The following is a 24628-nucleotide window of genomic DNA, read 5'->3' as shown; positions in this document are numbered from 1 at the left end:
AAAAAGAGTGCTTCATCCAAAGTTATTGTCAGCAAAACCTCATAACACTATTTCAACAAGATAATAGGTGTATAATGACAGATAGCACCTGATCAACCACTATGGAACAGCTGACTGTATTAATAGGACTTGACATTTGTTCTGTTTAATGCAGAAGGTGCTGAGCACCTAGGTTTCTGCCATGCTAATTGCTTGGCCATTTGAAAAAGAAATCAATACAATACAGGTCTCACAGGACAAAATCTTGACTGATTCTTCACAGTTCCTACAGCAAAAATACATTAAATCATGGTCATTAATTCATTTGACTAATTCAACACTTAAAATTTCATTCATTCTCATATAAGATTTTACAACTGTCTATTACATGAACATTCAGCGTTGGTAATGGCAGGAAAAGATCATATAAAGTGCTGGGAGAAGGAAGGATGGTTCCTCTGGAAGCTTTATGGAGCACAGTCCTGATCCCACAGATATTAATTACAGCTGGCCATTTACTCCAGCGAGAGGGGACAAGGGCAGTGCCTTGGTACATCTGTGTGCTCAGCTCTCATTGCATGTGTGGAGCTGCTCAGAGCTTTGATAAAAAAACCCCAAAAAAACCCCATCTTACTGCAGCTGCAAGACTGACGTGCTACAGCTGGCCCCCTCAGAAGGCTCCAGCCCCACGTCCAGTGGGATATTCACAGAACAGGCTTGGGAGGGGCTGCTGGAGATCACCCAGAGCAGGGGACACAGGAATGCCTCCAGGTGGGTTGGGAATGTCTCCAGAGAGGGAGACTCCACGCCTGCCCTGGACAGCCATTCCAGGGCTCTGCCACCCTCCATGCAAAAAAGTTCTTCCTCTTCTTGAGGTGGAAGTTCTGTCTTTTAGTTTATGGCCACTGTTCCTTGTCCTGTCACTGGGCACCACTGAAAAGAGCCTGGCACCACCTTCTTGGCACCACCTTTGACATAATATGCTCGTTAATGAGATCCCCTCCCAGTCTTCTGTTCTCAGGCCCAGCTCCTGGGGTCTCACCTCGCAGGAGAGATGCTCCAGAGCCCTCATCATCTTTGTGGCCTCTTCTGGAGCCTCTCCAGTAGCTCCTCACCCTCTTTAAACTGTGGAGACCAGAAGAGAACACAGCACTTCCCATGTGGCCTAAAGAGGGCTGAAAGGAGAGGTGAGGATCACCTTCCTTGGCCCGCTGGCCGCGCTCTTCCCGATGCACCCCAGGACACCCAAGTTCTTCATCACATTTCTGACCTCTTCTCCTCCACATGCTCAGAGTTAAGCCACTTAACCAATATGAAGATCCAAGGCAATCTTTCTACTCTGTGTACCCCCTCAACAACTGAGGTTTTAATTTGGACTTTCTTTCCAACTTTTCCTATAGAACGTTGCAAAGTATATCAACATTTGTAAGACAAAATCAGAACTATAGGGACCTGCTTTTGCCATAGAGATCTCCAAACCTTCATGTTTTACTCTTTTTTCACAACCTTGATACCTTTCATCATGCCTTTTTTGTTTTTCTGTTCATCTACAGAGAACTTTATTAGCTGACCGAGCCCTCTGTGTGCAGTAAGGATGGGGTAACCCTGCTGGAGGTTGGTATCTTCCAGCTTAAAAATGTCACTCGGGGGGTTTGTCCAAATTAAGGCAGTGTCAAAGGCAAAACTGGATTCAAAGCTGAACTCTGCCTGTGCCTCAACATGGAGCAAGGTTTCCTTAAAAAATGGCTGCCTAGAGAGCCTTCAAAGCAGAGCTAAAATACTGCACAGCTTCTTTACTATTAGATCCATGGATTTTTTTTTATTTTATTTTTGCCATTTCTACCTCCTCTGCATGGCTGTGTGATTAGCTTGATTTAAAATAAAACCTTGCTTTCTTTATAATAATGTGATTTGATGGTACTACAAACGAGACAGCTTTCACCTGACATGAGTTAGGTTATTTCTTACAGACTTTTGTTGGAATTGCTGGTAATTCAGGAGCTTTAAGCTCTGCATGGAAGAAAAAAGCATCATTTGCTCCAAAGTTACAGTAAATTAATATGAAAAACCCTGCTGATGTTCAGGTTTCATTTAGTACACAACATACAGAAATGTTGTTAAGACTCCACAGAATACTGAAGATTCGTCTGCACACTTTTCAAACAACAACAAAAAAGTAAAGATGATACATGCTTAACCCCCTTGGGCTAATTTTTTAAGGCATGCCTCTAAAACTGAATCAAAATATTTTCTGAATACAGCTCTTCACACTTGACCTCTATGTAGGTATAGAAATCAGATGCAGTACAACAGATAGAGACTCTGAAGCTATATTTATCCTTTTGACCATAAAGACATTCCTTTCTTTTTATTTTTCCTTATGGATGGATTTAAAGAGCTTTTTTTAAAGACGCCATTACCCTTTTTTAAATAAGAAAGAGAAAGAACAACAACAACAACAAAAAAAAAAAAAAAAAAAAAAAAAAAAACAAAAAACAAAAAAAAAAACAAAAAAAAAAACTAAAAAAAGCCAACTAAAACCCCCAACCACCAAGAGCTGTATATATTTTGTAAAAAACATTCTTGCATCAATCAAGCAAACATACATTAGCAAGAAGGAAACACATTAAGACTCATTTTCCTTTTTTCCGTGCCAGGTTGTTTCTTTTGTGCTATATATCAGAATGAAAGTAATTCACCTCTCAAAACAAAATATTAGAGAACAAAATATGACTGTGATGCACTTCTGCAGAATACAGTCAAATTTCCATAAAATGTCTGCAGGGTTTTGCACATTAAAATTTCTCTTACTAAAAATGTTTATGGAAATAGGTCATTATGCACATTACTAATAGAGAGCAATTTGTTGCTTTTAAAGGAGCTTTCATACTAATAGTTGTGAATAAACACATTTATCAGGCACCCTAAATATAAACAATGTACACACTGGCAAGCACAGCGGACGTGGATTAAAGGAGCTGCTCATTTGGGGCCCAGTTCTGCTGCCATGGAGCTCGGGGGAATTTTGGACAGTCTTTGTTAGGCTGACATGGGAGATGGATGGTGTCTCAGCTGTGGAAATGGGCTAATGGAAGGCACCACAGGATCCAAAAATTCGGGTCCTACCTGCTTGCACACAGTTCGGCCAGACCCATTAAGGCTCTTCCTGTGCTTAGTGAAAGGGAGGGCAAGGGTTGGGATGTCCAAGCAAAACCTGTCCTTTGCAGCCAGAGCTGCAAAACCCAGGCCAACGAGCCCAGCCCCACAAAAGCATCATCAATCTGTGGAAAACAAAGCAGATTTTCACATCAATAGTAGCAACTGTGCTCCTGTCACACCAGAATTCTCTTTGAAATGATACATATCCCATTATCAGCTCTTGGAAAAAAGAAAAGAGTGATAACAGCTATTGTAATTTTACTTGACTTCTGAGGAACAAAGAAGACAGAACCAGGCAATTACACTGTGTGGGTTATCATAGCACGGGAAGCAACAGGATACCAGTTTAAAACTGCAGGACTCACTGAGGAGCATCTTACAATATATTTACACAGTAGCCAGCATCCATTCTCTTAAAAATCCCACTTAAACCACAGATTAAATCACGCAGAAAGTCAAATGAAACGAGCTGGTTTAGGAAGATATGTTGATTCCTGTGGTCCCTTGCTTGGTTGTCAGTAAAAGTGAAGAAAATGTAAAACATCTATCCAATTATTTCAGTTAATATACAAGCATTAGGCATTCAAATTCCTAATTAAGAGACAACATGCCCTGTCAGGCATCTGCATGGGCTATTGAACATTGCCTAGATTGTTCCATAATTATCCTGGCTTAATAGCTCTAAAAATGTAAGCAATGTGCACCCATTGAGGAAATGCACTGCTTATCACATGAGGAGGAACAGCACACAGAACATGCTCTGCCACGGTGTGTTTGTGCTGCAGGTTTTTAGTGGAACATGGTTTAATTAACAGCAGGCAGCCTCGGCTTAGGAGCTGGCTGCTGTTGGCAAGGAGGAAATGGAACTCACACATCAAAAGAGATTTCCATGACCAGGTTTAAACACGAAAAGCTCAACTGTTGGGCGTGCTCCATTTCAGGGATTCCAGTGTCAGGCACCAAAAAGAAGAGGTACCATGTGCAAAAAATATACATATATTTTGTAGTGATTTCACCATGAGGCTTTTCAAGGCTCGTTTGTTAAAATCTTCCATCTCCCAGCCCCATTTGCCAAAAAAAAAAAAAAAAAAAAAACAGCATCCTCTGGGGCAGTCATGTTGTCAAGGAAACCGATTTTTGCCACCTTCTATGATTTGCATTGTTGGTAAATTTGCTGTGATTTCCTTCCTTTTAAGCTGGATGCCTATGTTCAAGATTTGACCAAAGTTGCCTTAAATGGTGCAGCCATAGCATCAAGGTGTCTATTCTTTCACACTCTCTGGCAAAACTGGGCAAATCATGGATATATTCTGCCATGTAAAGTCTGCAAGGAACGCAAAGAATGAAATATTTCAGCTCTTTGAAATGGATTTCTTCTGCCTTTTAACCAATAGGCTTTGCTTTGGAAAATAATATGTTTTAAGGACTCCATGTACCTTTCTCTCTTCTTTTTGCTTTGAAAAAGACAGAAGGCAAAAAGGGAAAAACAAAGAAAAGGACATTTTAAAAAAGATAGTGGAAATATGAAGAAATTCTAGAACTGAAAAACGTGCAAACAAAACCTATTTTTTCAGCACTGTTTTTGTTTTTAGCTAAAACTCTAAGTTAAAAACTCAGCAGCCTCTGGTCAAGTTTACTGTTAAACCCCCTGTAAATGGATATTGCATGGGATGCAATGTAACATGAATAAATATATCTTCTTACCTGGGACAGATCCAGCAGAGTTGAGTTGATTCAGCTGGTTTAAGGTGGATTTTCTTTTTCTCTTTTTATATCACATTATTGACATAGCATCTAATGGTGAACTCCCATCTCTTTAAAATAAACATTTCTGCCACAGCATCTCACACCTATTTTGCCAGCTCTGGTGTGAGAAAACTTTTCTCCTCTGCTCTTCTAAACAGAGATAACTGATTTTGAAAAAAAAAAAAAAAAAAAATGTTCTTTCCTTTCCCTGCCCCAAAATAACTAGAATTTTACAGGCAATATCAGAATATAGTAGGCCTCAGCTGTGTATTTTCTAGCCTGGAATTTGACAACATAATGGGTATTAAATATGCATGTTTTTTTCTTCACTAGATATGTAAACTTTTTATTAATTAGACAGGAAAGTAATCATCCATCTGGGGGTATTAAAGGAATATCAATCCAAATGGTAGAACTGATAGCATCTATTTTGGCTGAACTGTTCCTGTTAAGAGATAGATTATTATATATTTTTTTTTTAAATACCTATATATAATATTATTTAATGTTTTAATGAAATTCAACTATGAACTTTAGACAAATTTAATGATATATTTAAAGACTATTTTTAGGTCTCAATTTTTTTTTCCTTTCCCCTTCTGGCACAAAATTATAAATGACACATGTTTTTTTGATTTCAAATAAAGCAAACAAACAAAAAAAAAAAAACCCTCTACATTTTCAAAAGAAGAAAATTTATTGCTCCATATGAGATCTCAAGATAATTAAGGCACTTACCAGTACAGGTCACATAAGAGCATAGGTCACTTAGCAATATTGTATTATTTCTTCTGTGCATAGTGGTAACCTTGCAGACTAAACGCCATGATTGGGAAGTAAATTATAATAAATTTATGCATTAAATGTAATATATGTATAAATTTATGGTTGTGTTGGTTTTTGGCTTTTTTTTTTTTTTTTTTTTTTTTTTTTGTTTTTTTGGTTTTTATTTTTTGTTTTTTGGGTTTTGGGGTTTTTTTTGTTTGTTTGTTTTTTTAATTTTTTTTTTTCTGGTAAAAATTTTGGGGTGCTTTGAAGCTTTCTTTTCACCATTTTTTTTACTTTTCAGATGTGAGATGGAGAGAACCCAGGGAACGCTAGAGCAAGCCAGGGATACCTGGTTGGAAGCTTGGCACAGATTTTCTCCACAGGTTTATGGGAGTCAGGAGGGGAGGTAAGACTCAATATTTTGGATGTACAACTTTGGCTGCAGAAATGAATAAATGGAAGCTCAAAAGCAGCCAAGATGAGCTTTGCTGTTGTGTGGAGGACAGTTCTGCACACTTTGTCCCCTTTTCTAAACACAGCACATTGGGTTGGTTTTTTTGCAAGCTGCTGCTTTATTTTCCTTCTCTCCAGGCCCATCCTCTGAAGAACCTGTTTCATCTGGATTGCTGAAGCACAGATTCTCATCATCACTCAGAGGAGACAGCTCCCAAGAGACAGCTTGTTGTGATGCACTAAAACAACAGCTGCTTCCTGCAGCTGGAAAAGTTTTTAGTGCCAGTCTAGACCTTCCTGCAGTAGAGCTCTGATGTTCATGAATAGTCAGCTGATTTCCCTAGGAAAGTTTGGGTGCCTCACTGCACTGGTTCCCATAGCAAATATTGCAATAACAGTTTCCTTTTGTAGGTAGGCAGATATTACAGGCTCGTGTCACTCCAAGCATTTCTCACACATGTGAGAAATACAATATATTCATGTGGGAATACTAAGGTGGGGTTCACAGTGTCAGTGTTGTTGGCTGTACTTGTGATATGAGACGCCTCACATTTGGGTAAGCAGTTTGGGGCGTGTTTGCTTTTGTTGTTTTTTTTTTTTTTTTATCTCTAATGGAGACAATTCACAAATAAATAGGCAAAAAATACATATGATATATGGGTAACTTTGAAATGACAGTGAACAACATGATTTAAATTGAGGGTCCACTCAGAGCACCTAAATTTACCTTTAAAATTAAGAATTATGGGGACTGTGGTAAGGACTAGATTTTGCCCCGTTTTTTCCTTCAGGCAAAATATTTACTGCCAAGCACAAACAAAGTTGTTGGGATTTTGGTTCTTTGCTTGTTTTGGTTTGGTTTTCTAATTAATTTTTGTTTGTTTGTTTGTTTTGATTTGTTCATTCAAAGTCTTATTTGCTCTGGAAACTGCAGCTACATAAAGATCCTGCTGGAAGCTCAAAACTTTTCCAAAATCAAGAAAAGGGGAAGAGCAAAATAGTTATTAACAAGCAAGAGAACTCATTATATTTTTCTATTAAAGAAATTTGTTAACTAGATGCCTTTAAAAGAGAGTTTATAATGACTGCTCCTTGGAAGTGCAGAGTCTGCCTTGTTAATTATTCACATTTACTGACTCATTGTTTATAAAATCAGGTGTTCCAAAGACAAGAGATATTTTTTACAATAAGCAATTCTGTAATGAAACAGAGAAATATAAATCAATTTATTAGATATCATCTGCATAGAGAGCTGTGAAAAAGACCTCAGGGAAAAAAGCTCAAGACTGCTGTAATTTGTACTTTGAGGGAGCATATATAAATATCTTCAGGCACTATAAATTTAGATGGTTTACCAGAAAACATTAATAACTTTCCATTACAAAGGGTGAAATGCCCCACCCATAATTTCCATACTGCATTCTTCCCGAAATACCTTTACTTCCTATAAGCATGAATTCTATGCTTAGATCTGTTAAAAATAATGAAAAAGAGTAGGAAGCAGTCTCCATTTTTAAAAGATGCAGCTGAGAGCCAGTAAAATAGGATTCCAGGGGCACCTTCATACCTTCTTCAGATCTCCATACTTTCATCTTTCCCTACACTAAAAAAAAAAGCAAATTGCTTAAATGTTTTGCTAAGCCCCACTCACCTCTTGGGTGTTTCAATGAATTTAGTTGATGTGGCTCCTTCACAATCAAATGTATTTTGATACACCTATAGCTTGTTGATTGCAGCCCATTTCTCACACTCGACTCCCCTGAAGAAGGAGCTCTGTGTCAGTGTGCCTCTCACAAATCAGGCAACAGAACAACTGAGCTGCTTTCCTGATGAGCCCCATCAAGCCCATTTTTGGAAATGACGTGAAATACTGCATTTCTCCTTTTTTCAGGCAAAGATATTTTATATCCTGCCTTGTGTTATGTTGTGTGTAGTCCTTTCAGAGTGTGCCATTCTCCTTTTCCAAAGCATGCTGTAGTAGATGAGTACATCCAGACTCTGAATCTGATCTGGGGAAGAATCAGCACTTTAGTGGTGGCCATGTTTGTACTCATGATGGTGGAGCAATGCACCAAAACCGTGCTTTTGTGTTATTGTTTTTTTTTTTTATTATTTATTTCTGGGTAGTTTGAAATAACTATTTGGTTTGACAACTAATTTGTCTTTGTTTCTAGACAAAGGGAAACCTTTTGAATTAAACAGGCACATGGGCTGGTGGTGGAACTATTCAGTAGAGGAGAACCTGGTACAGTTATTCCCTCCTCACAGAGTTCTCCCTCGCTGGTGGCAGCAAAGTCACAGTGCCCAGGCATGTCCTGCCCTCAGATGTAAAAGATCAAGGCTAAAAGAAGAGATGGGGACCTATAAACAAAGCCTGATGGTTGCTCTCTCCACCTCAGCTGTGGCCTTGGGTGTGTGACGGCCTCTAACAGTGACAATCACCCCACAAAGTAACTCATCCCTTCTGTAATGTTGCAATGGTTTTGCTTGACAGGTCAGATAATGAATCACTGCCTTTCCATTGTGGTCTCCTTCATTTGTCTTATCACATGCTGGTGAGGAGTGCTGAAGAACTTTTCTGGCCTCCTCATGCCTCAGTGTGTTTATGCCTAGTGACACAAGCCAACTTCATTGCTGCTCTGAAGCTTGGTAGCAATTTTTCTCTATTGAATTACCAAATTCAACAAACTCTGCATTAGGCAGTTTCTGTGTAAAAAAAAAAGTAAGTGAAGGGGCTACAAAATTTTAATCAATCCTTTCACTCAGTTCTGTCTGGTATTTGATGTTTTTGTTTGCTGCACACAACTGAAAACCAGCACATCATACTTATGACAAATTTAAGTGTTTAAAGTGCATTGCTATTCTGCAAAGCAGAATGAAAGCAGGGTGAGAATGAGAAAAAGAGGTATAATTCTCTGTACACTGAAATACTCCCTTGTACAAGTCTTCCTTCCTTTGTACCTTACATGAGTGACAGTATTGTTTTCTCCCTTCTGCATTCAGTCTATCTAATATAAATACTAAATTCTACTGTCAGGACTATTCATTCTTAAGCATTAAAACAAGGGGCCTGGGCCAAAGCCAGTTTTTCTCTGCTACAGCAAAAAAAAGAAAAATAATTAGTGGATAGTTATTTCAATACAGTGAGCCTCATCTGATGCTAATCTCCTCAGGTACAGGATAAATCTAACTCAGCTGAATATTTATTATATCTTTAAGATACAACCTGCCTTCCCCAAACAGACAGTTTAATATCTTCCTCGGGTACTCATTATCCCTTGTTTTGATTGCTGGGGCTCTGTTGCCTCAGCAGAGCTGTGCATATCCATGCAGAGAGCTCTCTGCCAGCCTCCTGCTCTGGCCACGAGGTGCACACCTGCATCCCCGCTGCCAGGTGTTTCATCTTACCTGTATCTCTTCTCAGCAAGCAGGTTTTACAAAAGATCCTCTGGCCTTCCTCTCCAAGCTGCTCCTCGTCCTCAGGAGAAGAAACCTGAAAACATTGCAGTTAGCTCAGTGCTTTTTTTTCAGGTATCTCAATGAATGTCTGAATTGCCAGAATCTTTGTGAAAGACTCCATCATACACGGGTGATATCCTGAGGATGACACCCAGTCACGGCCAGTAGAGTGGCCTGCTGTAATCTGATTTTTTCCCATTAAGCAGTCCACTTCTATTATTTCCCATATTTTAAAAACTTAGACACAAAAGCATTTTTGTATTTAATGTTGCAGTGGGCTGGTCATGATTACAGTGAATAGCATTGTTATAGTACTAATAATAGTAATAGAAATAAGTCCCCAAACCTCTTATTTAAAATAAATCTGTAGGTATACATAACATAACAATATAATAATACATTTTTATAAAACATCATATATTTATATATGTGAATTTAAATATAGGTGTATGTATATTTTATATTAAAATATACATAAATTCAATAATTACAAACATGGAAAGGATGCAAAAATTGCCCAAATCACCATTTCCTATCAAACTCATCTCAAATCTAATAAACTTAAAAACAAGGGCATGCCATTAATGCAAATACTGCCTACTCTGAATATGCAAATGCCATGTCAGATCCTGGACATGAAACAATGAGATTTTATCTCTATAAACCTTTTTTTTTTTACACTGTACTGTCATCTTATGTAGCTTATTTTATTCAACTGAAAAATAGAGTTGGTATATCGCTGATTATTTTCTGTAATTATTTGAAGACACGGAGGTCAGACTTGTGTGTTTAAGTATGCATGTATCTCTTCACTTAATTTTTGTAATGTTGTTGAAATATTCTTAAGTGAACAAGTTGAGAACTAGAATTTTTTTCCTCTGTCTAAAAAAGAACATGAATATGAATCATACTCTTAGTGTCAGTAATTTGAAAAGAGCAGAAAAAAAAGTGTATGGGGAGCACCTGTGTTGGTGTAAGTCACTTTAGTGACAAAGAGACTTCTGTTAAACTTTTCTGTCTAATTTGAGACCATACATACATAGACAGGTGGGCCAGAGTACCAGAGTGCCAGTGTCTTCCCAATAAAGCTGCTTTTCTTCTCTAATTGAAACACATCTGGTAGCAGAACAGAACTATTTATAAAATTTTCCTTGTTTGACAGATGAAACAGCTCAAAGCACCTTGATTAACTGATCCCAGTGAGAGCCCCCGGGAGCGCTCGTGCATTTTGGGACCATTTTGGTTCCTCTTGGGTGCAGCCCTGGCTGGGCTCTGGTGCTGCCCAAGGTGGATCCATGGAGGAGATCCTTTGAACAAATCCCTGCTTTATTCTTTAGCTCTGTCCAGCCTCTGCTCTAGGGCAACCCTCTCAGGGCATCAGTATGAGGTAAACCCCCTCATTTTAGGGGATGGCTTTTAGGAAAACACCCATGTCTTAGTGAGCACCCTGGTCTAGTGCAAGGTGTCCCTGCCTGTGCAGGGGATTTGGGATGAGATGATCTTTGGATTTCCCTTCCAACCCAAACCAATCTGTGATTCTGTGATTTGTGGGACTTCTGAAACTGTAATATCAGTGTGCAGCCTGCAAGTTGCCCTGGATCCATAACCCAGGGGCTGCCCACTGCCTTTCCCCCACCCTGCTGTTCACCCCAGCATTTCTGCAGGGATCTGCCAGCCCAGCCAGAGCTGGAGGCAGGCTCCCTCCCAGCTCTGCACGGCTGCTGTGGCCTGTCACTGCCCAGACGTGGCACTGGGCCAGCCCCAAATAAAACATGAACCTCGGGTGGGTGAAAAACGCTCCTAATTCCAAATCTGAGATGCTCCGGGGGAGTTTGAAATTAAGCAACACACATCTGCCCATTCCTCATTATTGTTGCTGTTATTGTTGTTATAACCTTTCCTTACACTGATCCACATCTCTGCTCCACATTGCGGGTATGCGAGAGGCTGGAAATGGTCATTAAAATGCGATAATGCTTAAAATTCTAGCACATTAACACTGACATTTTGCCTTCTAAACAATCTCAGGTAATGAAGGTCAGTACAAGCAAACAGTCTGTCTATGGCCCTTCGTTAGAGGCTTTCTGTGCTAGGACTTCACAGCAGGGGACTGTCAGGCAGCGTTTTCCTCTGCGCGGCTTCTCTCCAAGTGCTTGCTGCAGCTGGCTCCAGCATATGGCAGAATATGAAGATATTTTCTGGGGTCCACTGCCTCAATCACTGTTTAATGATTAATTACTGCAGGCTGGTGTCAGGGTGAGACATTCAAGGCTTCAGGCAAAAGTCTTAACTATGGAAAATGACAGCAGGCGGGATTTTGCCAAAACGAGCAACTTTGCGCTGCTAGTTCTAATGATTTGCACTGCCTTTTGATCCTTTTGTAAACAGCAAGATGGTAAAAGGCTGAAACTATCAGGCAATAAATGCCAACAATAACAAGAAATTGCTCCCAGAGAGAGTCTTAGGATGCTTGGTCTTGCTGAGAAAATGTTAGAACTAGATCTCTTGAAACAAAGCGGGGACTTGTGCGCTCAGACCATCTCCAAGATGGAAGGAACCCAACCTCCAACCACCAGGACTAAGAAGACAAGTAAGAGGCAGAGAGTTGAAGCCACAGTGGCTGTGAGGGTGAGGAACTGAGCTTGGAAGTTTCCCAGTTCCATCCCAGCTGAGAGGATGGAAGCCACGGAGCTTTCTGTGCCCGGTGTGGAGCCAGGGCTGACGCCGTGGGGAGCTCCTGGGCAGCACACAGCCCCTCCCCAGGCACCTGAGTGCTGCCTGCCCCTCAGCACTGCCTTCTGGGGCATGGCTGGGGGAGCTGGGACGTGCTCCCACGGTCCACAAGGACTCTGGGGGAGATGGAAAGCTCCTTCACCTCACCCTGTGGCTCCACACTGTGCGCAGCCCCACTGAAGGACAGAGCCCTTGAGCCTCGAGCTCGTGATCAGCAGCCCTCCCCTCCGGTTCCATCAGCCTCAAATTGATGTAATGAGGACATGAGGGATCAAAGCTGTTTAAAGGTTTTTGTTCAGTTCATTTAGAAATGCATCTTAAAACCCCATTAATTTGCTTTGCGTGGCTCTGTGTGTGTATCAAAACTACCCATAAAGATACAATTATCTCCCACCTACAAAGATAAGAATTGTATGTGTGCCTTAATAAAGCCCAGGTTAATTTTCTGCAGATTGCCCTTCATCAGAAATGCAAAATGAGTGCAAATTATACAATCCACATTTAGTATCATGTTGCAACTGCTTTGTGCTTGTGCCAGTGTGTCTACAGAGCAACAGAAGAGAATAAGATCTTTCATCTCAAGTGCCTTTGTCTTTGATAAAAATATGAAAAATGCTTACTTTGAAGAAGGAGTGTTTCACAGTGGATAGCTTGTGGCTCCATCTTCCTTGTGCAGCGCCATTACAGAAGCCAAAATCTCACCATCTTCTTCCCAGTGAAGACAGAATTAGAAAGTCTCAAAAAGTCAAAATCTCACCATCTTCTTTCCAGTGAAGACAGAATTAGAAAGTCTCAAAAAGTCAAAATCTCACCATCTTCTTCCCAGTGAACATTAGCACTAGAAATGCTTTTGGTAATTCAATGAAAGTATTTTTCATTCCCCAGGAAAAACCTTATCCAATGTATTTGGCTGTTGAAAGTAAAAAAGTTTATGCTTTTGGGAAAGAGAAGCAAAAGAAATCACTTTACTTCCTTCTTTTATATCAAACAATTTCTATTGAAGTAAAAAAGAAAATCCTGTAGAGTGTATTTGTTGCAGGAAAGGGTATTTTTTGAGGAAACAAAATTGACTCACTTTAGATTAATTTACTGCTTTATAAAGGTGTTTTATTCTCTTGAATTAAATAAATTTTTCACAGTCCATAATCAAAATGCTTTTCTATTCCTCCAGGTTACAGAGAATGAAGAAGACTCAGTTGTCTACTAATAAAAAACTAATTTTAGCTGCATCCAATCTTTAGTCCTTTTATTATTATGGGAAGAGAATGATGCTAAGTGAGAAGCAGCAGATAATTAATGGGCAGCTTACCTAGCTTGTACAAGTCACAATGAAATGCAACATTATTTGTCAGTTTTTAATGTGATATTAACTGGTGATGGGTGAACCACAAAAGGTTGAGAGACTGTTTGAATGATCACCAGAAGTGTAGAAGCTTATTTAAAATTTATCTGAATGTCTAAATTGAGTTGAGATTAACTTAGTGCAGGTCTCCAGGAAAAAAAAAAAGTGATGATGCAAAAGTCCACACTTCAAAATGAGGCTTTTGGTACTCCCATAAGCACTGGAAATGCTGTGAAAATAACACTTCTTTCTTGTTTCTCCTAATAGAAAGCACTAGAGAAGACACATGAATAAAGTTACTCAGCCTTTTAAAATCTCTGGAAAAGCCATGAACTTTTAGCTGATATTAAAATATTAATCTGAATCAGTCTGCATATGTCTAATTTTAAAAGTAATTTGAATCCTTGATAAATTAATGAAGCTTATTGAAATGAGATGCCTTTTTTTTTTTTTTTTTTTTTTTTTTTTGGTCTAAGCAGTACCAAAAAAAAACTTGCTATTCAGCCTGAAAATTTTAATCCAAAATATTTTTTGTGATCTTAGAAACAATTTTAGAGAACAAAACCTAGATGGAACTTCAAGGCCCCATTAGACACAAAGGCACAACGTGTATAAATGTAGATAACTTTCAAGATGAGTCTCTCATTGTTAATGCAGACAGTTCCAAAGGCAAAAGCAAACAGCATTTGGCAGCAGGAACTTTTAATGAGAATGTCATTAAAGAGTTCAATCTACAGACCACAAAGTGATGCACAGCAGAGCCAGCTGACTTCCCTGCACCTCATACCTTTAGCTTCCACTAAACATAAAGAAGATATTTTGGGTGAACCAAGTGTGTGTCCCCAAGTGAGGAGCCCTTCTTGCATAAAATCACAGATTTACCAGAAGGTTACTATCAGCTTCTGGCAAATTGTCACCATGGGCGAATGATTTCTTGGATGCCACCTCTACTCATCTTCTGTGAAAGTGCAGAAAAATTCAGAGAAGACCCATATGGAACATCCACCATAAAGAGGATGGGAGGAGTTTGACTGGAAAGCACAGCCCAGATGGAGTTGTGGTGCAGGACTGAAAGGCCAGTGCATTCAGGCTTGGAGAGAGCCTGCTTCACACTGCAAATGTAGGTTATCAGCCTGGCCAGGAGCAAAATCTGTGTCCTTGCTAAGTAACATTTGTAACTCCGCCTGCTGCCACCTGGAAGAGCCTAATGTATCAGGAGAAGGACACAAATGAAAACAGAGATGAACAGTGAGCATACAAAAGAATCCTAAACTCAAGTTGCTGTTATTTTGGGTTGGCGGAGCTCATGATTAGCATCATCAGACACTATTCAGGTTTATGTCAGGTCAGCCTTAAAGCTTCAAGTAAAAATTAAAGGGAATCTCAAACATTAATCACCTTCCTTTAAAAAGAAAAGAAAAGTGATTAATGTGCTGCTGCGGTTGTATTATTGTCATTACCTTGTGCTTTAGCTCCTCCACTCCAGAAATCATCTGATATCACTTTAGATTACCTAGGAATGCTTCCTACTACTTATCTGCCATTTCAAGAGCACATGACTCTCAGAGGTCATGCCACATCTACCAGCACTGTCCAAAACCTGCTAGGTTGTCTGCTAAGTGACTGGATATGTCTAGAAACAAAAGGGCAAGAGTGTGATTTTTCTGATATTAAGACTCCCCAGCAGCCTAAAAATGGTTGAAACTCTTAAAAGATTTAGGTGAACAGTAGATTTTTGGATGCCACCCTATGAAAGAATATATGCAAGATCTCTGATCTCGTTTAGTTGAGCTGGCATATTTATATCCCAAATTTTATGAGGCTTGAGCTTTCAGAGTAAGGGTGTTATGATGAGTTAACACCACTGCTTAGATTGTTCACCAGCCAAATAGCAAAATTTCTTAATGTCATTTTACGGGACTTATAAGACATTAAACTAAATATGATTGCTGCTCCATAAAACAGAACAGTTCTCCATATACTGTATGTATGCAAATACAACATCCTGGCTCAGCCTCCAGTGCCCATAGTAAGTTATCCTTAGAGTTCAGACTGAATAGCTATTATTGGTTTACATGCTCCTATATCTTTGCATTTCATATAGCTAATAAAGGGAGAAGATTTTCAAAAAATAGGAGTGATGCTTTATGTGCCTCACCATGCAGCTGAGAAGCTTTTCTCTTTCAGCAGAGGAGGTACACTTGTCCAACTGAAACACATTTTCAAAACGCAGAAGAAGTGAATTTTTCAAACCCAGGTAGGTGGGATGAATGGCAAAAGTTTCTTTCAAAATCCATTGTCATATGAGGCCAAGTGTTCACGTGGATCCTTGGGCAAGGTATCTAGAATCAATAAATAATACTAATAAATAGGATACCAGGTGAAAGTTTAGACATGGTCTAAAAAAGTCTCTCTACCAAGAATGAGGAAAATGGCTTTTATCATAATTACATACTCTATCAATTTAACTTCAACGCATATTGTCCACTCTTGAAAAGATTCTTTTTTATCTATGTGGATCCCTATTTTCTGTTTCTGAAAATAATTTCATCCTGTTTGCTACAATGAGAAGAGCAAGCTTGACAGAGGGCCATTACTGTGGTCCTATATTTCATTTTAGACGTTGAACATAAAATAACTGTTATTGTTTTCCAATAAGTTCTGATTTGGGATGCATTGAATCTGGAATATTCACCAAATAATGCCTGAGCTGAATGTTATGATTCTGAGGGCAGAAAAATGCATGAGGTTTTTAAAAGCTGGGATTTTGAATGAAAGGGGAAATGAATCATCAATTTATGAAATCACCAGCATATGAAAGTCACCAATTAACGAACGCATAAGTTTGATAAAATCTGAAAAAAGTCATGTGTGCTAGTCAAAGTAATAATTCATACAGCTACTGATCTTGGCAGCATTACAGAGGTAACATTTTTACAAGGTTAAGCTGTCTTTGAACTTTTCTATAATTTATTAGATGCAAACAGACATTTTTTTTCTGTATCAAGCATATGTGTCTTTTCCGCCCTTTTCTTAAAAATTACCTCAAAATTTTGACAACTGTAAGAGAAAAAAAGTCCTCTTCATTGCATTTTACTACTCCACATCACATTAAAAAAAATATGTAAGATATTAAGCTGACTAAGTATTGTTCCACATTCCCAGCTTTTGAAATTATTGGCAAGGCAACTTTGTGTATAACCCCTAGAGAAAGAAGACTATTTGATATATATTTGTCATCTCTTTTATATTCTTTTGCTGCAACTATTTAGCTGTTCCTTCAGAGAGACTCTGATTTTGGGGCTTTTTTTCATTAGCCCGAGAACAGAATCAAACATGCTGGAGAAGTGTGCATGGAAAACTGTAGAGATGCATAAGTAAAACTGCCATTAAACTTAGAGAAAGACTGTCCCTATATATAATATTTAGGCAAATCCGAGCATAGGGGTCATACAATTTGTTCCACATCCTCTTTATGCATTAGTTTAAAGGTTCAAGTCTTTGAGTCAGTTCTTTTCAGCATTAGTGGCAGCTATTGCTGCAAGGAAATTAATAGGGCTATCTCTCTGACTTCAGTAGGAATATGCTCAGTCCCTAAACTCAGTCCCTAAAGCTCTGCTGAAACATAAATGTCACTGTTTTGAGGGAATACTCAATATATTTTGTTCTCTGAGGTACAACAGCCTCTGAAGCTGCTTCAATGAAAGTTGATGGAAACTCAGGAAAAGTTAGTTGATACTTCCTGAATAACTTCAATGAGGAAAAAAAAAAAAAACAACGCCAAAAGGCAATTTACCTTCCCCCACTTCTTTCACACTTTCTTTTGGCTAGTTTCTGTGAAATAACCTGTCTGAGATCAATGGTTTAACTGAGTATAAGAGATCTGGATCAGGAGCTTCTCAGGCAATTGTCCCTGGATGGGAAGTTTCTGTAAGCAGGATTATCCTAATTTGGGGTCCATGGAGTTCCTTTCAACGAGATTCCCAAAGGACTGCAGCATCACACCTCAAATTTTAGCAGATTTAGGAACCCAGATTTCCATTATTTCTTAATCTTACAGGAAATAATTAAGCTCACTTACCTCAGATGTCCTAAAAATCAGGTAAAACTAAGGATTTTTCGGTGCTGATCACATAAGAGATGCTGCACCATCCAAGTAATGTTCTACTACATATTTTCTCTGCATTTGATACATGACCAAATGATAAGCAATCTATGTCAAGGACAATACATGTGAATATTATTTTTTGCCTCAATTACGTGGTTTCAGATAAACAGGATTCAAGACACTTGTTTTTTGAGAGTCTGACTGATCTTCTTTACAAACCCTTTTCATTTTTCTCCCTTTTAAATAAACTATTTGTCACGCCTCTTTGTTCTAAAATGAGAGTAAATGTTTTGCTTTATAATCTTACCTTTTTAACTAAATAAAAGTTGCTGCATAAAGTTTTAATATAATTCTAAAATATGCCCTTGTAGAAGTTGCCATAAACGTCGACATTTTCAGCAGCATGAATTTATGATGACACTGAATTTTTACAGCACTATAAAAGTCCATAGTCATGATGACATCTACAGCTGCCTTTTCACTAAAATATAAGAAACTATATTAAGACACATAGTTCAACATTTCCACAGACTTTAAGGAAGAAATTGTATACACCAGTGAGTGCTCACAGCAGTCTCAAGATGGAATAGATGATTATTTAGCCACTAAATGTTTTTATATTGAAATGGAAATCAGCAGAGGGTTCTTTTGTTCCTCTTCAGTTTTTATTTTCTTCTATTGATCAATGCAAAAATTGTACCTAAAGAGCTCGAAATAAGCTTGAATTGAAGTAGCATTCTTCCAAGGTAAAGGTAGCCTGATCAGCCGAAATGCCTCAGTGCAAACTCACACAGGATGGGGAATAAGAGTACTGAGACAGGAGGGCACGTGCCTGCAGGGCTGGCATCTCACTGGCATTCCAGAGATGTGGTGGGATGGCTCCTGGAGCATTGGAATGGAACGACACAGGGTTCTCTGGGAAGAAAAGGCAGGGAAGACGAGGAGGGGCTGTCATCCCCTAAGCCAACGACCCTCTGGCGTGCAGGGTGTTCCACCTGGGGCTGGATGAGGGGCCAGCTGAGAGCTTCTGGGCCAGGATGAAAAAGAAAACATGCTCTCATCAGACCCCATCAGGAGTTCTGCTCAGGAGCTCCCAACATGAGGTCACAGACCTTGGAATGGATGATGAGAGGGGAGGAGCACCTCTCCTATGAAGACATTAAAGAGTTGAGGTTCCAGCTGGAGAAGAGAAGGCTCTGGGGAGATCTTATAGCACTTTCCAGTACCTAAAGGGGGCTTACAAGAGAGCTGGAGAGGCACTTTTTACAAGGGCAAGAGGGAATGGCTTTGAACTGAAAGAGAGTGGATTTAGATACTAAGAACTGTGGAAAAGGCTGGCCAGAGAATCTGTGGATGCCCCATCCCTGGAAGTGTTCAAGGCCAAGTTGGATGGGGCTTTGAATAACCTGGTCCAGTGGAAGGTGTCCCTGTCCATGACAGTGGAGTTGGAACAAGAAGACCTTTAAGATCCCTTTCAACTCAAACCATTCCAGGAGTCTCTAATTGCTATGCTGTGAGTCTGACCTTAAGTTCTAGAGGTAGCCAGACCACCTGGTTTTTGTTCTGCAAACCTAAAAAAGGCACCTCAGAGATGCCAGAAGTCTTCATATTTTCTGCAACTAAAAGGAAAAGGGTGCACTTCTACATGGCATTCCAGTAAATATGCACTTAAATATGAAATTAAAACTATGAAATATTATGAACCATAAAGTCCCATAGCTTGGGAAGATGAGTATGACTCATATTGCATGCCAGAAACAAAAACTGCAACAACAGCATTACTGTGCTGGAGGTGGTGCTCTTGTATTTGTTCAAGTCCCAGATTATGGAGAACTTGGATTAAAGGAAGTCTTTAGGACCTCTCTCTTTGATACAAATATTTAATTTAAGTGAAATATTTTAAAGACTTGAATATTTCCATATTTAGGCTGTGGGTAAATTGAATATACCAGTGGGTGAGACATTTCCTGACTATCACAATAGGACAAGTATGGACCCAACTCTTCCACCAATGCACACTCAACGATTCCATTGAATTAAATATGAGTTACATGTACAGAGGGACTGAGGCAGCCTGCTTTAATTAGTGTGAAAATGTCAAGTCCCTGTGTACAGTGCAAACCTAAAAACACCCAGACAGTTAACCCTTTCATTGCTATTGAACCAGGTAGACAAGTCAAATGAGAAAGCCTCAGAGGAATCAGGTGAGTGTAAAATGACCCAGCATTTCTACAGGAAAATTACTAGGAAAATAAGTGTCCAAAAAATGCTAATAAATGCTCAAGCAAACAAAGCAATGCCTTTTAAAACTGCTCTGAATTTACCCCATCAAGTCCATTGTTAAGCAAGTGGTCAGACACAATGTCAGTGAGACATTGTTAGCTTTCATTGATCTGCAAAAATCAAACCACTTAGGGCTGTCCATGTCTATGGGAAGTACAAAAAAAAAAAAAAAAAAAAAAAAAAAAAAAAAAAAAAAACAGACAAAAAAATCCCCATTTTTCTTTGTCCAAGAATCCCATTGGCTTTAATGTCCAAACATTTGATTGAAAACTGAAGCTACATATCATAAAAAAAAAGTTGAATCTAAGAGTGGATTTTTCTAATCAGATACTTAAAAAAACAAAATTTAAGGTCTCAATCTTTGAATTGAGAACCATTTTATAGTTTAACTAGTCTACAGTATTATTAGATGCCTAGAAACACTGGAAATATTTTTTTTCTTACAGGAGAGAGAGCTCATTCTTTCCAGCACTGTGGCTACAGCAACAGGAACCCCCATGGAAGTTGCCTGCTGGGTGGGTCTCCTTTTTCTGGAGACACTCACTGTCCTAAAGCTGCTCCTTTCCACAGCTCTCAGTATTCTTAACACAAGTTCCTTTTGACTGAAACTTCTCAGTTTAAGACACATTTTAGAGTGTCAAGGAAAACTCAGAGTACAGCTCCAGACCAGCTACGAAAGGAACTCATCCTCAATTTTGATATAATTCTTCAGCATCAGGAGTCTTTAGGCAGAGTTCCATACTACTAATGCCAACATGCAGCCAGATATAGTGCAGAATGAAAATTATTTAATATCCCACATCTTAATTTGTGGTCTTCAGAATTAGTTTCAAAGTACATGAACACAGGCATTTCCAAAAAGCTCTAAGATGCAGGAACACTCTCCACTGGTATTTAAAGCCTAGCACATCTCCTGGGCCAAAGCAGCAACGACAGGACATGAGCTGCAAGAATGGTACTGAAAACAGACAGGATACAGCAATATCTGGAATATCACAGCACCAACAGCCAGCCTTTCCCCTTGCATGTTAATCCTCATATGAATCCCCTGCCTACATGCAGAGAAATTCTAGAAGAACAGCACCACCATATCTTGTGCCACTCAGCAGCCAGATCATTAGTAAAAGAAGAATTGGGGCACTGCATGGTGTCTGAGGAATTTTGTATTTTACATAGTGCTAGTGGTGAATGTATACACCTGCAGCTAGCACTTACAAAGAATTTTTAGTTAAAACATTGGCAAAAATAGAGTGCATGATGCAGGGTTCCTCCATACTGTTGCTTTTGGCCTGGATCAAACAATTGGAGTCAGATAGAATAATTAATATTACAAACCTTTTAATCACAGCACAAGTTAGTAAGATATGGACAGACATAATTACATAGCAAAAATTGTCTAGGCTCTGCTGACTCCAATATTAAGATATTTCCTGGGAAATGGCAAAAAACAATGTCACATTATTTCTCCAATTCATTAATAAGCATGTTTTTTGCACACTGTTCTTCATGGTGTATTAACTTATGACAGGGGTCAGGGCTACATTAAATTATAGGATAAATTATTATAGTTAACAGTGCTATTTGACAGTTTCTTAGGTATCTGCTGCTCTTAAGCTTGTTCTGTATAGAATTATTTTTTAACACCACAATTAAGAAAACCTTAAATAATAACACATTTTACATTTTACTTTGCTCCTCAACTTTTTGTTAGCCTTTGTCACACAGAGCAAGTGGTGACCAGAGAGACCTCTAAGGAAAAAAAAGGGATAATAGATCAGATCAAGTTTAACATTTATAGACTCTGAAGGTTTATAATATAAAAAAGTTAATCCTTCCTTCCTCTGCTTTCAGGTAGCATCAGTCCTCAGTTTCTCCAAATTCAGGGTAGTTTGAATAGAATAAAAACCTGGTGCATGGTCTTGAACTTCAAAGTCTTATATGAAAACTTAAAAATAGACCAAATGTTGTTCTTGCAAGAGAGTTTGCCATAATATTCAAGGAAGGATGAGATCCACAAGCAGGTAGCAGGTATGTTTGTGTGCTCTTAAGAACATTTTCCTGTTGTATATTTGTTTTTCCATCATTATCCATAGCTTTACACTCATAATGTCCTATTTTTCATCCCTCTCCTCCTATTCCTCATTGTATTTTGCTTCCTGCAGTGACAGAGGTTCCTGCAGAGAGCTGGATGGGGAGACAATCCTTTGCCACACACTGCATGTGCAACCACCTCTCTGAAATTCTTCCCTTCTCTTCCTACCTGTGCACTTTGATGACTCCTGATGGCACTCATTCCCATGTTATCTCATTCCCTAGGATTCCATTTGACTGCTGGAACTCATTTCTGTACTGCCTTTCATGCCTTTGTGTGCAGGGCACATTCTCTAAATAAACTCTCTACTAACTACTAAGGGTACCTCTATGATTTCTTTCCTTGTTTTTTTGTTGGTTTTTTTTTTTTTTGTTTGTTTGTTTGTTTGGTTTGGTTTGGTTTGGGGTTTTTTTTGTTTTGTTTTGTTTTTTTTGTATTTTTTCCCCAATATTTTTTTTTTGTTGCTGATTGCTACAACTCATGGCTTTCTTGTTTTACTCCTTTCTTGATGGTAGCTGAATTTGTGTGTCTTCAGTGTGCACAGCTAGCCACCAGTCTCAAAAGTGGTGCCTTTGGTAGTTACTGCTGTTCAAGATTACAGAATTACTAAGAATCATAACAAAGAAAAGTCTAACTGTGGAATCTAGGGGTGTCTGTAAAAAAAGTGTGACATGGCTAAGGATTAATCACAACATTCTAGGTGAAAACTAAACAAAACTTTGGAAAAATGCCTTTTAAAAAATAGATGAACCTATTCCAAAAGACCTTAAAGTCAAGACTAAGAAAATTAAAATCCTCAGACTTACCATGAGACTTGCTTAGGTACAATATAGCAACCCCAGAAGACACAAATGCCTGTAGACAATAACAAAAAATGAAAGTGTGAACAAGACAGTCCAGTTAACTAATGAAGCTCAAGAGGTCACTGAAGTCATGTAGGCACTCTTCTGGCAGTGGAAACTCAGCCAATGACTCCTCCAGCAAGTGTACCTTGCTTCTTAAGTCATTTTCTTACACTTCAGTAAGCTTTAGACTTTTTTCACTGTTAAAATACAGTCCAGTGTTAGAAATGCACTGTTTGAAAAAATACCAGTGTGACAGGAATAAATATTTTGCAAATATTCTAGCCCATTGTACAAATGTGCCTCAAACTAAATTTGGCAATGAAGCAGTTTAGCTTCAGTGACCCATCCCACTTGACCTTTCTATGGATCTCTCTAACATTCACAGGACCAAGATGAAATTAAATACAGAGAAGTACAAACTTTAGCTCTTGGGAAAGAGAAAGCAAATACACAGCTAGAAAACGAGGGACAACTCCTAAAGCACTGATATAGAAATGCATTACAAATAGAACCTGCCAACTACTGGCAGCAACAGAAGGGTAAATCTCATTCTAAAAAGGTGTTGGTAGGAATGCTTTACCTAAAGGACAGGAATCCACTGCCCCACTCTTTCTAAAATACTGTTGCCAGCTGCCTTACAGACTTTAGCAAAGATGTAAGTTAATTAGAGTGCCAAGTAAAACAATACAAACAGTGCAAAGGTTTAAGAAACTACTTTTTGTGGGGGGGTGTGTGTGTGTAGAAAAGCAAAGTTAAGATAGGGCATTAGAGGGACTATGCAGATGAAGCTTATTTTCCCTACTTGTGGGAAACACAGAAAGAAATGGGTACTGGCCAAGCTCAGCTACTTATGTAGATGACAGCAGATAGAAGACGACTCTTGCATGGAAAATACAGCTGCTTGGTTGAGCAATGCCAAAGCCACATTGCCAGATCTACAGCTAGCAAAGGTCTCCTGGTTTATGAGTGAACTGCACTTCAGGAATCCAGGGCATCATATTCCCTGCAGAGCAATCACAGGGAAGAAGTGGGGATACCACAGAAACAAAGCAACTGCAGAGGGAGATCTCGGAATGGGAAGTAGAGCAGCACTCCAGCAGAGGTGACCCGTCCAACACCAGCTATGATTACTGTCCCAGGAATAGCTTTGTCTCTGAAAACATGTAATTTTGTTATTTTCTCTTCCTGGGAGATCAAGGAGCTGGGTATGGGTGTGATTTCCACGTGCCAATGTGCAATGCAGATTCCCTCAAACTGTACTTTGCATCAAGCAAGAGTTCAGCAAACAAGGCACATTTGGAGATAGAGGTTTCTGCATAATCTCAGATTTTGATTGCCAGTTCCAGGCAGCATCACGAAGGTTACAGCCTTTTCTCCAAATCATTATTCAAGGTTACTTTGCAAGGCCACTGGTGTCTAGACCCTCTTTGCTGGACAAACAGATTTGAGGAAAAATTGGTAATTGTGTATTGAAGTGCACATGGAAATTCAGCAATTAGCAGTACAATGAAAACTGATTGCTTTACATTAGCAAGACAGTGTTAGTTATGAAGCCAGCAAATGTCCTGTTGTGCCTTAACATGAAATTAGTCCCCAGTATGCAAGAGGTGCTTGCCTATGTCAAAATCAATGCCTGTGTCATGTGAAGGAAGTTGTCTTGG

General features: G+C 39.0%; 1 long non-coding RNA gene across 1 annotated transcript; it reads left to right on the top strand.

Annotated features, from left to right (window-relative positions):
• The first annotated feature begins 18936 nt into the window (after window positions 1-18936).
• On the top strand, window positions 18937-22379 carry LOC128788666 (uncharacterized). Its single transcript, XR_008431157.1, has 4 exons — window positions 18937-19260; window positions 19915-19951; window positions 20477-20545; window positions 21882-22379. It is a non-coding gene; the product is annotated as an uncharacterized LOC128788666 (long non-coding RNA).
• The last annotated feature ends 2249 nt before the right edge of the window (window positions 22380-24628 follow it).

The sequence above is a fragment of the Vidua chalybeata genome, chromosome 5 (assembly GCF_026979565.1).
Source record: "Vidua chalybeata isolate OUT-0048 chromosome 5, bVidCha1 merged haplotype, whole genome shotgun sequence".
Lineage (NCBI taxonomy): Eukaryota > Metazoa > Chordata > Aves > Passeriformes > Viduidae > Vidua > Vidua chalybeata.
This window is presented reverse-complemented; position numbering and strand designations above follow the sequence as displayed.